Source organism: Athene noctua, chromosome 24, assembly GCF_965140245.1.
Source record: "Athene noctua chromosome 24, bAthNoc1.hap1.1, whole genome shotgun sequence".
Classification (NCBI taxonomy): domain Eukaryota; kingdom Metazoa; phylum Chordata; class Aves; order Strigiformes; family Strigidae; genus Athene; species Athene noctua.
Genome location: NC_134060.1, coordinates 5,373,743 through 5,387,195, shown reverse-complemented (window position 1 = coordinate 5,387,195; position 13,453 = coordinate 5,373,743). Strand labels below are relative to the sequence as shown.

At 53.1% G+C, this 13,453-nt stretch overlaps 1 protein-coding gene across 23 annotated transcripts in view; it reads right to left on the bottom strand.

Annotated features, from left to right (window-relative positions):
• Window positions 1-9,019: 9,019 nt before the first annotated feature.
• Window positions 9,020-13,453, bottom strand: part of EPB41 (erythrocyte membrane protein band 4.1) — a 97,412-nt gene continuing 92,978 nt past the window's right edge. For all 23 annotated transcript variants that reach the window (XM_074926384.1, XM_074926383.1, XM_074926357.1 and 20 more), the window contains one exon: window positions 9,020-12,661. The gene's annotated coding sequence lies outside the window, so the exon portion shown is untranslated. The remainder of the gene's footprint in view (window positions 12,662-13,453) is intronic.

The window sequence follows — 13,453 nt, the reverse complement described above, 5'->3', positions numbered from 1 at the left end:
CCCCTGCGGCAGCCAGGCCCGGAGGGTCTCCGAGCCCTTGCTGGCCCCACTCAGGCTCAGCTGGAGAGAGTAAGGAGGCTCTGTTCTGCTGAATTTTTGCAGGGTCAGGTGATAAGCTCAAGGTTTGGGGTTTGTTTTTTGCAGAGTAGGGATGCAGAAGGTGCCCGGGGGAGCTGCAGGCGATGAGCAGGGTGCTGCTGCCCACCCTCCTGCTCTCCAGGCAGCCGCAGAATTAAACGAGTTGCTGGGGTGTGACGGTTCCCAAAACCTGTCTGTGGATTGGGGTTTATTTGTGCTGTTTTCTGCTGGGGTGAAGCAGGAGGAGGGATGTGATGGGGCAGAGCGGTAAGGGTGAGTGCTGGTGCTGGTTTTGTTGGGCCCTGTTGGGTGCTGTCGCGTTATTTGGTGTCTTTTGGATGGAGAACAGGAGTGGCACGGGACGAGGCCAGAGAGATGGCTTTGGCACAGGGGTGGTGAGATCCCCAGAGAGCAGGTAGTACAGAAACAAAACCCTGGGGGAAAAAAAAAGGGCAGAGCAGAAAAATGCAGTAGGAAAATGTCGATAAAATGAAAAATGAGAAATAAGATTCGCTGTGTTGGGTAAGGATGTGCTGCGGGATGCAGCTTGTGTCCCGTCTCAGGAGGCAGCTCCAGGCTCAGCAGCCAGAGAAGGGCAACGCCGGCTGCCCAGTTTTCTTGTAAACGATCAATTTTTGCTCCAGCATTTCTTTCCCGGTCCTTTCTCAGGGCCTTTGCCATGTTGGTCCCTGGGGAAGGCGTGGGCTGGTCACTGCTTTGGTGCTCAGCCCCGATTCCTGTTGATTCCCCCAGCATGTGGCTGCAACGTCCCTCCAGTGTCCCCCCAGGAGGGCTCATGGGGCCAGGGGGTGAGGAGGTGTCAGGCCCCACTTGGCCGTGGCACAGCCACGAGGCAGCGATGGTGGGGCTTGGTTAAAATAAATTTAAATTGGAGGAATATCCTTCACCTTTGTATTTTTAAGGCAGGGGCTGGAGTGTCTCAGCTGTGCCACCAGCTCATGTGAACACAAGGATCAGGATGTCATCCCATGACCCTGGGAGATGCCACACCAGGGTTCCTGGTCATTCTCCCCCAAAAAAACCCTTTTTTTAACACTGAGTCCATCTCTGGGTCTGGTGGAGGCCCAGGGGTGGTTGGGCACCCACTGCTGGCGGGCGCTGAGCCTCGGGCAGCTGCTGAGGGCATGGAGGGGGCAGCATCCCTGCAGCCCCTCCATGGCAGGGTACCCCTTGGTCAGATGGCTGAATCTTTCCAAACCATCTTTTTGGTCTTTGCCTGTTTCTTTTCCCCCATCTGTGGGGAGATGTCACCTACCAAAAAGCAGAGAAGGATTTTTTTTGCAGCAGCAGCAGCAGCTTTGCCTTGTCGAAGCATCCGGCACCAACTTCTCTCCAGGCACCCGAGGCCCACCCCTGATCCTGCCCTCCGCATCAATCCAGGAGTCAGTGGTGCCCCCCATGCTCATATCCCTGCCCTGATCCTGGTCTCCAGCCAGAAACACCCCATCCACCCACAGCAGCTGTGTCTGCTGGTGCTGGGGGCTCAGCCCAGCCCAGCCCATGCCCCAGCTCTCGGGCAGGAGGAGCCCGGGATGCCGGGGGGTGTCAGAGGATGGATCAAGTGAAGGGACGAGGACAGCTTTGCTTTCCAGCGACTTGGGAGGCTTCAAAATGTGATGTTGCAGCTTAGATGGATCTCTGCCTTTTGCCTTTCCAAGACCAGAGCCCACTGTGGTGCCTGGAAATGGCTGAAACATGTTTTATCTGTATGAAATGTTTTGGGGTTTTTTTATTCCTGTCTCTGCTTCTCCCACTCTCCCATCTGAAGTGAGCACAGAGCCTCAGACCTTGCAAACCTCAGGGACAACATCCTTCTCCAGAGCAAAACACCTCTGAAGAATGGCTTAGAAACTGCCTTTTCTGGCAAAAATATATTCCCAGCATAAGTTCCTAGCAGCTTGGAGACTGATGTCTCTGGCCTGGAACCATCCCCAGCCAGGGGTTTTGTCACCCATTTTTGTCACTCCACGGGGCTGGGGACAAGAGCTGGGGCTGTGGGAGCCAGGCAGGGTTGTGCTGATGATGCTGTTGCCTCTCATTCAGCTTTTGGCACCTTCCACATCTCACATTACCACCGGGGCTGGGAAATGGCAGATTAAACCCTGCAAGAAACAAAACTGCTCCATGCTCGTTTTAGAAAAGCCAGGGTTTCCACAACTATATTTTTTTTTTTCTCCCTTGGAAAACTCAGCATGTTTTGTTTCAATTTTTATTTTTACTTTTTCATTTTAATTTCTATTTTCCCTTTCAAACAGGAACTTCGTGTCCTATTGGCCTGGAGCAGTTCTGGCCCCATCTCCACCTTTCCCCCTGCCCCTCCACCCGCTCCCAACCTGCCCCATGCCAGAACCCCCCTGCTCCGGGGCTGCTGAACCCCTCTTTTCCCAACTAAGCTCCCCCCACACCCCTGCAGTAGTTTTTTAACTCCTTTACAAGGAAAAGCCGTCTCTCTTTCTGATGCAAACTCTCCCAAAGAGGTTGGGTACCAGCATCCCCCTTTGCAGGGAGGCAGAGCTGGGGCTGACGCCTGCGGTTTGGGAGTCGGTAGCATCCCCGAGGTTTTGCTGGGAGTGATACCAGCCCGCAGCTCAGCTATTTATTTGGCTACTTAATCTCAAAATTATTTAGGCACTGGTTCAATGCAATAAACAGCAACAACAAAAAGTCACCAGCAGGGTCTGCCCTGAAGCAGCATCCCAGGGGACGTGCCAGGAGGTTGTTTTTAGCTGAAAATAACTTTTCATTCGGACCTAACCAGCTGCAGCCAGAGCTAAGGCCAGGCCCTGGGCCACGCTTCGGAAACCAGCAGCAAGAAATTGGAGCCCAAAATGCTGCCAGGAGCTGCTTCAGGGCTGGGGGCTTTTGTTTTAATTTTTGGCCTTCGTTTTCTGTCTGGGGCTCAGCCCAGCCTCAGGAAGTGGCTCCAACCCAATGTGGCAAATGATGGGGGACAAGAGGGGAACCCGCCTGCAACAACTCCTGCCTGGACCGTGCATGCCCACCAGCATCCTCCTCCTCCTGCCCCAGCATCCTTCTCCTGCCCCAGCATCCTTCTCCTGCCCCAGCATCCTTCTCCTGCCCAATTTGGCAGCATCCTCCAGGGAGACATTTCTGAGCCACGTAGGGATCGTTTCAAAATGCAAAGCTGCTTTATTAATTAATCTAGTGGGGTGAGAAGGCCCACGCTCTCTCTGGGGAGAGCGTTATCCGCACATCCCTTACCTGCAGATACGGTTTCAAGAGCGTTTGTGGGATTTTAACAGCGCTGATTTCAATGGGTGGATGTAGATTAAATGTCCAGCTTTATCACCCACCAGTGTATCCCCACGCCAGGAGGGGTCTGCTGCAGGAGGAAATTCGTACTAAGAGAAGGGGGATTTCACCAAAAACACCAGCAAAAGAAAATAGTGGGGTTGTCCCCAATGCTGACATGTCCAGGCTGACCACTCGTGTCCCTTGGGCCACAGCGGCAGAGGATGGAAGAGGGAGAGGCCCCACTCATTGCAATTATCCCCACACCACTGAGGGACCTTTGGGCTGGTGCACGGCTATGGGACAGCTGTAGTTTGGGCCAAAATTGGACAAAATGTGGAAAATGGGTTGAGGGAAACTGCTGCTGTAGGCTGTGTGTGGGAGAGATGCCCTGGGGAGGGTGCAGACCCCACCAATGGCTGTAAGAGGGTCCCATATGCCCAGGGCCACCCCAGACAGTGCCAGTGGGGCTCAAGGTTCGCTGCTGGGACACCCCCATCCCCAGGGGAGGGAGTGTGGGGGGGTAATAACAGCCTTTCAACCACCTCTCTAACAGGGCACCTACATGGGGCTGGAGCCAAGGACTGTGCAGCTCAAATGGGGCAGGGTTGGAGCTGATCCAAAAACATCCCCCAAAGAGGTAAAAAGGGGGGACAGAGAGGGAAGGGCCAGAGCAGCCACACCAAAAAGCAGCAGATCCAAATCACAAAGGATCCAGACCCAACACCCCCTCTCCCCCTCCAGGCACACACCCCTACGGCCACACTCAGCCAGATCAGCCACAGCTGGGGGTCGATCGCCCCCACCCCACACCTGATGCTGCTCAGCCCAGTGGATCCCACCAAGCTGCCAGCCCTCGGGCTGGTTTGCAGCCTCTGCAGCCCTTCCTCCCCCTCCTCCTCCTCTTCCCCCTGCAGTGAGGGAGGGCACAGCCATGAGTCTGCTTGGCTGGTAAATCCTTCCTTAAGATTTAAAGTCTCTGCGAAGGAAAGCGCTCTGCGAGCGGCCGCGCACTTGTAGTACAGCCAGGGAATGTAAATGTTGGTGCATTATTTAGGGCGAGTGCTTTCTGCTATAAATCTCCTTCCTGAAGTGCTGGGATGATGAAGTGTCGGGGCTTTCCGTGCCGGGGCTGAGGCCGATGTGACCTGTGAGAAGCGATAGTGTGGGGTTTTGCACCTTATCTTTAGAGATGAGGACCCCGGAGCAGGGCTGATGGGGTGTGGATGTGCTCCCCGGTGCTATAAAGTCTTGTGACCTCTTGGTGTGGTATATAGGGTGCTGCTTTTGGATGCTTTATTTTTTAAAAAGGGAATAAATGTGAGGCAAAGTGCTTCTCTGCATGAATGGGCCAACACTGAGCCAAGGGCACCCATCTTGGTGCTTCCCAGCACCCGAGGGAGACGGGATGGGGCTGGAGCTGGGCTGGGTTTCGGGGTAGTTGCTAGATTTTTTTTTTATTTTTATTTTTTCTTTATTTTTTGGCTCTTGTCAGTTTGGGGGTGTCCTTCATAGACTCCCTGCCACTCCAGACTCTGCACATTTCTCCTGCTGCAGCAACAGGCTGAGCAATGTGGGCCTGATCCCCCTGGGGCTGGTTCTGGGTGGGACAGCGTGAGCTGAGCTCCAAAGTCCCCCATCAGCTGTTATCAGCAACTGTGCGGGGTGTGCTGTCCCGACAGCCCAGGGCTGGAGCCCAAATCCTCGGGGCTTTGGCTTGGAGTCCACTGGGAAGCGCTGCCTGTGCTCGGGCAAACTAGGGGAAGGAAAGGATGTGTGGATAATGTGATCTGTCTGGCATGCAGGGGGTTAACTGGGGCTGGGGGCATTTAAGGGCTGGGAACTTGGGCTTTGGGAATCCATTCCCACCTCAGGAAAACTGTCGTATCTGGACGAGCCTGGTAGGATGTGCGTGTTGGGGGGCAGCAAGGGAATGGTGGTGCCTTGCAGTTGTTCTGCCACAGAGCTGGAGCAGTGTGTGGGTCGGGAACGTCCCAGAGTCCCTGCGTGTGGCTCCCTGGGGGCTCGGCGTGGCCAGCTCAGAGCCTGGACCAGCCTCGGCGCCCCGTGGCGGGCAGGGTGGGCAGGGGTCCCGTGGCTGCCTGCAGGAGGTGAGGGGTAGCCCCCCGGGCTGGCAGAGCTGGGACTGATAGAGCAGAGAGCAGCCATCTGCTCCTTGGACGTGTCCCACGGGAGAGAGCTCCCGCGGCACTCAACGCTGCGGCCACCCGAGACGGCCCCTGGGTGCCAGAGCTGCACCCACCGCACTGCCTCGTCCTGGGCGAGCGTCTGGCTGTGGGTTTGTACCAGCACAGCTGGCCCTGTTGCTGCCTCGGCTCCCACGGCGACAGCTCTGGAAGTTTCCCTGTTGCCGGCTGAGGGCGATGGGGCACGTTCGGCCAGTGTGTCCCGCTCCACGGGGTGACGGAGGAGCCGGGGAGCAGCCGCTTCCCCCTCCCCGGGCTTTGGAGGGGGAGGCGAGGCGGCAGCCATGGGGCGGGCTGCAGGGATGCTGCTGCACATCAGGGTGTGATCCTGCCATTGGTTTGGTTTTCCAGTCTCCCAGGGGCTGGCGTGGTCCCCAGCTGCTCTGCAGAGCGATGGGGATGCTCTGCTCCCCCAAACCAACTTGGGGGGCTGCTCCTGGGGAGGCATCAAGCCCCAGAGGGACGGGGACAAAGCAGGGACAAACCCGGTGCCACCACCCCAGCTGCTGCAGGACAGAAGGTCACTCCCTGCCTCTGGCTTTGACTTTTCCTCTGTGCCTCAGTTTCCCCAGTTACAGAGCTCAGGGCTGAGCCTGGTGTGTCCTACCTGCCCCGTTGCAAATGCAATTCTCAGAATCACAGAATCATTCAGCTTGGAAAAGCCCCTCAGGATCAGCGAGTCCAATCATCAGCCCAACTCTACAAAGTTCTCTCCTACCCCACATCCCCCAACAGCTCATCCAAACGGCCCTTAAACACCCCCAGGGATGGGGACTCCCCCCTCCCTGGGCAGCCTGTTCCACTCTCGGACCACTCTTGCTGGGAAACACCTTTTCCTCATGTCCACTCTGACCCTCCCCTGTGGCAGTTTCCAGCCGTTCCCTCTTGTCCTGTCCCTGATCCCCTGGGAGCAGAGCCCAGCCCCAGCCTCTCTGCAACGTCCTGTCAGGAGCTGCAGAGAGGGATGAGGGCTCCCCTCAGCCTCCTCCTCCTCACACTGAACACTCCCAGCTCCTTCCCTGGCTCCTCACAGGATTGATTCTCCAGGCCCTTCCCCAGCCTCGTTGCTCCTCTGCCCTTGCTCCAGTTTCAACCCAGTTTACCCCAGACCCTGAATCACCCTGAGCTCTCCCATCTAGAAGCGATGGAGTCGCTCCCCGCTGCTTGCCTGGCTCCTGCAGCAATTCCCCTCGGGGCCCTGAGAGCAGCCCTGACCCCGGGGCACCGCACTGACCCGCCAGGAACACAACTGGCTGCTGAAGCCCCTAAACCAGGAGGAACGACCTAAAAATAACCCGGGCTGGAACGAGCTGGTGTTTGAATGGGAACTTCCTCTTTCCAGCGTGATGGCTGCTCCTCCGGGTCCTGGGTTGGGGTCTGGGATGGAGACCCGAGGAAGGACCAGGGATGGGTGACAAAGGGAAAAGACTCCTTCCCTAAGGATGGGACCTTTGTGGTGGAGCCGTTGCCTTCAGTGTGGGATCTGGGGGCTGGGGCTGGCATGAGGCCACCCAGGAGCCTGGGCTCAGCCCCCTGGGAGCCTGCGGGCTGCTGCTGGTATTGGGGCAAAGGGTTTGGTTGGGGTTTTTTTAATTTTATTTATTTGCATCTCTCTAGATTGCCATGGTGTTTGTTTACCTAATATTTTCCCCTGCTTGTAGCCAGGCAAAGCACCACAGGGCTCCGGGCTTGGCAGACTTTGCAGTTGAGAGAGGGAAACTGAGGCACAGGGCTAAAGGGAGGCGATAGGGCTGCAACCTCCATCTCCGGCTGTTGGGGGGGTAAATGCACCCCGTGCTTGGGACACCCAGCCTGGGGGAGGCTTTAAGAGGGGGGGGCTTTAAGGAAAAGTCTCTGTGGTGTCTCCTGGCTGCCAGCCCCAGGGCTCAGTAGCAGTGGAGGGTGGTGGTTGAGCACCAGGGGTTGGTGTCCAGTGTCCTGGTGCTTGTCACCTGGGGAAAGGAGCTGGGGACAAATCCCCACTGGGTGCTTGAGATGGGGCTTAAATGTCCCCTGTGCTGGGGGTGTCCCAAAGCACCGTGGCTCGGGCAGAGGGGCCGTTGTGGGACCAGGTCCCTGGTGCCATCGATGTCCCCGGGGTGGGCAGGGGTGGCAGGGCTGGTGGTCAGCTCGGCCTCCCCTCGCCGCAGGGCTGCCCCGACACGGGGCTCCCAAGGCTGATGGACTTTCTGCCAGGACACACAGCTGGAGCGTGATGGTCCCCCCGTATCGCGGGGGGCTGTGGGGATGAGCTGGGACCCACCTCCGCTGCGGGGCAGCCCCTGGGAGCCAGACAGAGATTCCTGCTGCTCCCTGGGTGATGTGAAACAATTCTTGGAGGGGCACATGACGGCCTGGCTGAGCCTGACACCCCAAAGTGCTGCTCTGAGCAGAGTCATTAAGCCGTTTCTTGGCTGTTTGTCCCTCAACAACGATGTCTTGAGCCGTGGGTTGTGCCCAGCTGTGGTTCATCACAGCAGAGCTTTGTCTAAAGGAGCCAGGGCCCCGTCCAGCCCCAGCTCCCCGGGACAGGGTTATTTAAAGTGCATTTTGGCGTGCAGAGGCTCGGCGTGACCCTGATCGGGGTGGACAAGGCGAGGGGCCTGGGGCTGCCCTAACCCTGTGCGACAGCCTGAAGTGGCTTGGGGAAGTAACGTGATGTTTGACTCTGCCTCGCTGCTGAAAGTAAACCCAGTTGCTGTGACATGTTACAGAAAGGCAGCTCCAGTGGTGGCCGTTTCCCAACTATCCGGGGCTGAATTCTGTGGCTCCTTTGTAATTTTTGCTTTAGTGTACACACGGGACTGAATACTTGGAGCAGCTTGAATTCACGTTGCTTTTAGCATGTGAATAGAGACACGTGCATGAGCAGCGACCGGGTGGTGTAACCCTTCCCCTTCTGTCTGCTGGGGAAACTGAGGCACAGCCTGGGGGTACTGCTGCCAGCCCCTGTCCCCAGGGATGCTTTTCCCGCCCCACCCCCAGTCTCTGGCTGCCCTAAGTGGGCCAACTGGCTTTTGTTCTCTGTCAGGCTAGCGGCCAAAATGCCCCGTCAGCTTTCTGCTGGGTATTTCTGTCCCTCCTAAAGCTGCTGCAGTCAGAAGAAATGAGACGGGACCAAAAAAAATGCCGGGTTAGAGCATCTCCCTGGGTTCCAGTTCAATCACATTCACTCGGGGTTAAGCAGCAGCTGCTGAGCTGAAACACTCACCTGAGCTGACCTCAAATTCAGTAGCACAAAGGGAGGTTTTGTATCAAGTGACGGTGCTTTAGGGAAAACCCGGACTCTGGGGCTCCCTTCTGGGGGTTTGGTCCCACACCTGTCCCTGCTGGGAACCGTTCACGCTTGGGAGGCAACAAGTCTGGCTTAGGTGAGAAGAAGTAAATTGCCACAAAGCCAGGCTGGGGAGAGAGACCTGAGGGAGGGTGAGAAGAAGAAAAAAAGGCTTCAGGGCCAAGGAGACAGTTTTGTTTGAAAATTTATTGAAAAATGCAATACAAGAAGCAATACTGAACACTTACGTCTGTCTAAATGCTACGGCAACTTTCCCTTTGATTTACTATGAAAGTCCAAAGTAAGAGCTCCCATCACTAGTCGATCTATAAAGATTTGCCAATTTTAAAAGTTTCTATTTTTATAAAGAGTGTAAACAGCTAGCCTAGACAATTCACAATTGCCTTAAAAAAATTTTACAAAGCTCCTTCATATTCTCAACTAAATTTTTTTTTTTTTCTTTTTTTACAAGTTTCATCTCTAAGGCTGGGACACTACCACCTCTTAAGGTAATTGTACAATTAGGAAAATCAGCAAACCACAGTTTATTAAAACCAGAAATCAGTCAGTCCTTTACTAACACATCTGTGTTGGTCAGAGATTGCTATTTGGCAACCGGAGCTGCCGTTCCAGTTTAATGGAGGAGAACATGAACTCCTTGCCTTCCTTTCTATAAAAACATTCATTCATATATAAATAGCTTCCATATAATGTGTATTATACAATCAAGACAGTCTCTGGGTGAATTGTGGAGTGGGAAGAGCTGGGAACATTCATATAAATAGACTTTACTTAGCTGGTTTGTCCCTAGAAAAATAACAGCAGGCTGAGAGCCAAGGATTTTAAAAACCCAACGGAGGTGGAAGGGGTGCGGGCAGCCCTGCCACGGCCCCGGCTGAGGATGGAAGAAGCTGCTTCTGCTCTTAACTTTTATCTTCTTCCCAGGCTGCCGCTGCTCCTGTCCAGCTCCTGGGCTCGGGCGCTGCAGGCAGGCGGCCGCGGTGGCTGGAAATCCCCCGGGGGGGGCAGCAGGGTGATGGCAAAGGTCGGATGAGGCTCAGCACAAGGATGAGCTTGCTTGTCTGAAACCAGCTCGGGTCAGGGCTATCGCCCTGAAGAGGTGATAACTTGTGTAAAATACTCAGGGAGAAGCAAGAATTTACAAAAAAAAAAAAAAAAAAAAAAAAAAAAAAAAAAAGGGAAGTATGAGAATGAACCACCTGGAAACAGCCACCCAAAATCCAGGGGGGAAAAAATGAAATTAGGGTTATTCTAGTCTATGGACCCTTAAAAAGGGATGTAACGCAGCCAAGGGAGCACATCCTTTTGGAAAGGAACCACCTCTCGTGCCAGCAGGTTTCTCACCTAGAAATCCCCTCCTTGGGGCGTTTCGTCCTGCTCACTGTGCTCAGGACACCCCAACTGAACACCCAGGCCCAGCTTCAGCCTCACACCACGTTCCCCTACATTCTCGTGCCAGCCAAGTGCCTTTAAGTGCTATGGACAAACTTAATTTATCACAATGGCTTTCTCTAGTAAAGCTCAGAAATCCTTTCACTGACAACTCGGCGTGCCTGTTTACTCCTCACGTAGCTGCTACAGGGTGAGAACGAAGGACCAAGGGACAAAATGCTAAATTCCCAGCAAAGGGACACTGCCAGAGGGATGCTCAGCATGACGGGCGTTTAAGGCAAGCATTACCCAACTAAGTTGAGGACAGCAGGGACACAGACCTGTTAAAGGATCTGCACTGCAGAGTAAGGAAGTAAAGGGCTGTTCAGACATAAATAGAAGACTTAATCTCTACACTACAGCTGTGGAGCTCAGGACTCCCTAAATCCCTGGAGTAGGATGCCTGGTACCCAGGGGGAGCAGAGCATCATCACGGGAGGGGACCAGGCACCCAGAGCAGCCTGAGAAGCAGCTACTGGCATGGGAAGGCTGGAGGCTGGGAAGGACCCACGGCCAGCAAGGCTCAAAGAAAGCAAAAATCCACCAGCTCCAGTGTTTTCAGCATAGTCTCCAATCAATACTGACAGCTTAATTCAAATTGCACCTGAATCTGAGAAGCTACACTAGCCCCAGTGTAGTTTGAAGGCTGTTTGCAGTTAAACAGCAAGTCGTTGCAGCCTGAGCTAAATCCAGTGACTTCTAAAACACATTATTCAAATTTAAAATAGCAGAGAGCTTTTTTTATTGCCATTTTCTTCCCATCCTCGACTGAGGAGCAGCCTAGAGCACTCCATGCCCTCAGCTACCAATGTGCCACACTATATTAAAAAAAAAAAAAAGCACAACCTCAAAGTGTACTAAGGTGTTCACACGTGTCTGGGCAGACTCTTTACAAAGCTTGTTGCTTTTTTTTTTTCTTTTTAAATTTAAATGCTGGAAGGAGAAACCAGGGCATTATTAAAACACTTCCATGAAGCTCAGAAAGCAGCAGCAGGAGCTCAGCCCCCAGTGCCGTGGAGGGAAGCACATCCAGCCCCAGAAAAGGTGTTCTCTGGTCATCCCCACCACGCTGGAGCTGGCCCCAGTGGTCTGTAAACTCAGCTTAAAGATGCAGACACTAACCCTGGTATTTCATTCCAGCACAGCAGTCACGAAGCCAAATGAAGTAAAGAGCCTTAAGCCAGCGTGGAAGAGGGGGTGCCAGCACTTTCCACGTGGCTTGGCTCTATCATGACCAGCAACACCTGACACCTCCTAAGATTTCTTGTTCAGCCTCTCCAAATACAGCTTTACAGGCCTAGGAAGGATTGTCTAAAGGATTTTAAATTAAATGATAGTAGGATATATGAGGGGAGAAAAAAAAAAAAAACAACCCATGACTTACAAAAATACCCCCCCTAATTTAAAAATTATGAACACAAACAAGTGAAAAACTATGACACTGAAAAAAAATCAGTTACTGTGAATGCTGCATAAGCCTACCTTAATAGCATTCAGAGTCCAAACACCTTAAACACACACTTCTAAGGGCTTTTTAATTTAATGGCATCTAGAAAACACAAACAGGTAGGTAGCACTCGGCAGAGACACACAGGAGGAAGGCGAGGTGCTATCACAGTCCTCTTAAAGCTCTAAAATTCACAGTATAAGAAACTTGAAGCAACTTCCAGTATTCCTTAAATCTAGTCAACTATTAAGATGTGTGCACAGGCTACACCACAAAAACCCTACTGTGTTCACACACCGGGGGCCTGAAACCCAACGGGGAGGAAACTCGGAGCGAAGGCAGCAGCTCTGCTGTGCACGCCCAGGTATCACAGCTGGAGTTTCAAGCTCCCTAGAGCTAAAAAAAAAGAAAATCAAGAGGCAATCGAAAATGCTGCACAAAACTGAAGTCTGATTTTTTTAAACTGACTCTCCTGGCAGAAGGACCCGTGGCTTTTTGAAGGCGCGTACGGATCCTGCGCTCGGAATTTGCACGATGTGGCTTATCTCCATTATCCCTGACGAGGAGGAGGAAATACGACTTAAAAAAGTGACCCTTTGAGCCCTGTGAGGTGTGTCTGGGTCTGTATCTGAAGAGGCTATGCGTGAGAGGGAATGCAAAGTTGAAAACCTGTAAAAAATATTCAGTACAGTTAGAAATATGGCATACTTTTGTCACAATATATATATAAAAAACAATTTTCTATATCCAATAGGATCCAGTGGAGTCTGGAAAACCCCAAGTAAAATGTCAAAGCGCAACTCTTAATAAATGATATGAGTGTCTCTGAGTGTCAAGTCTTGTAAATCCGAGGTCTTTGTGCTCCAGGTAGTTTCTTGGTAGTTTTGCTGGGTTTCTTCTTCCTGGTGTTGTGTCTGGTAGGAATGCTTCCTAGAGAGAGAGAGACACGTAAGTTATAGCTACCAACAGCTTTCTGGGAAAGAGAGGAACCTGCTTCCCTGCAGCTGCTGGAGAGCTGAAATCAGAAGGTGAGTTACCATCAGTGGTGGTGTGAATCCAGGCTGAGCCACCGCCAGGCACCTGGCACAAACAGCACCCTGCTCCCATCCCTGAGGGACCGTATTTCAAGAGCTACAAGTCCAGGAACCCTTAGGAAACCTCAGCCATTTTCATTTAGGTTTGGAGAGTTAAAAAGCTGAACCACAATGTCTGTTAAACCCTGCTGCCTTTCTTCTTGACTAACTTCTTCTTGTTCCACCTCCCAAGTTTCTGCAAGTACCAGCTTTGTTGGGCTCAGGCACAAGCAGGGCTGCGTGTGGCACCAACTTGGGCAGCACCAACATCACCAGTGTGGGCTTCACAGCACTGATGCACAAGCAGAGCTCTCGGATTCCTCGAGCAGCTCTTTCCCAAAACCATCAAAACTGCAGAAAAGGCAAGCCAGGATCTTGGGGTCCAGCTCAGGGACTCCCTGGCACTGATCCAGGCAGGGGTCTACATGACCAGCTCAGTGTGCTGCTGGGGCATCCAAGATCTCTGGTAAGGCAAAACAGCCTCGTCGCAGGAGTCCTGCGGCTTCTTTGAGACTTTCTTGGCTCATTTCCACTGCAAGATTAGTCTGTATTTGTGACTGCTTCATCAGCCTTAAATGATTTTAATAGGAACAGCCCGAGCGGGACTCATCAGCTAATAATTTTACTTAAACTTTGACCATATTTAGTC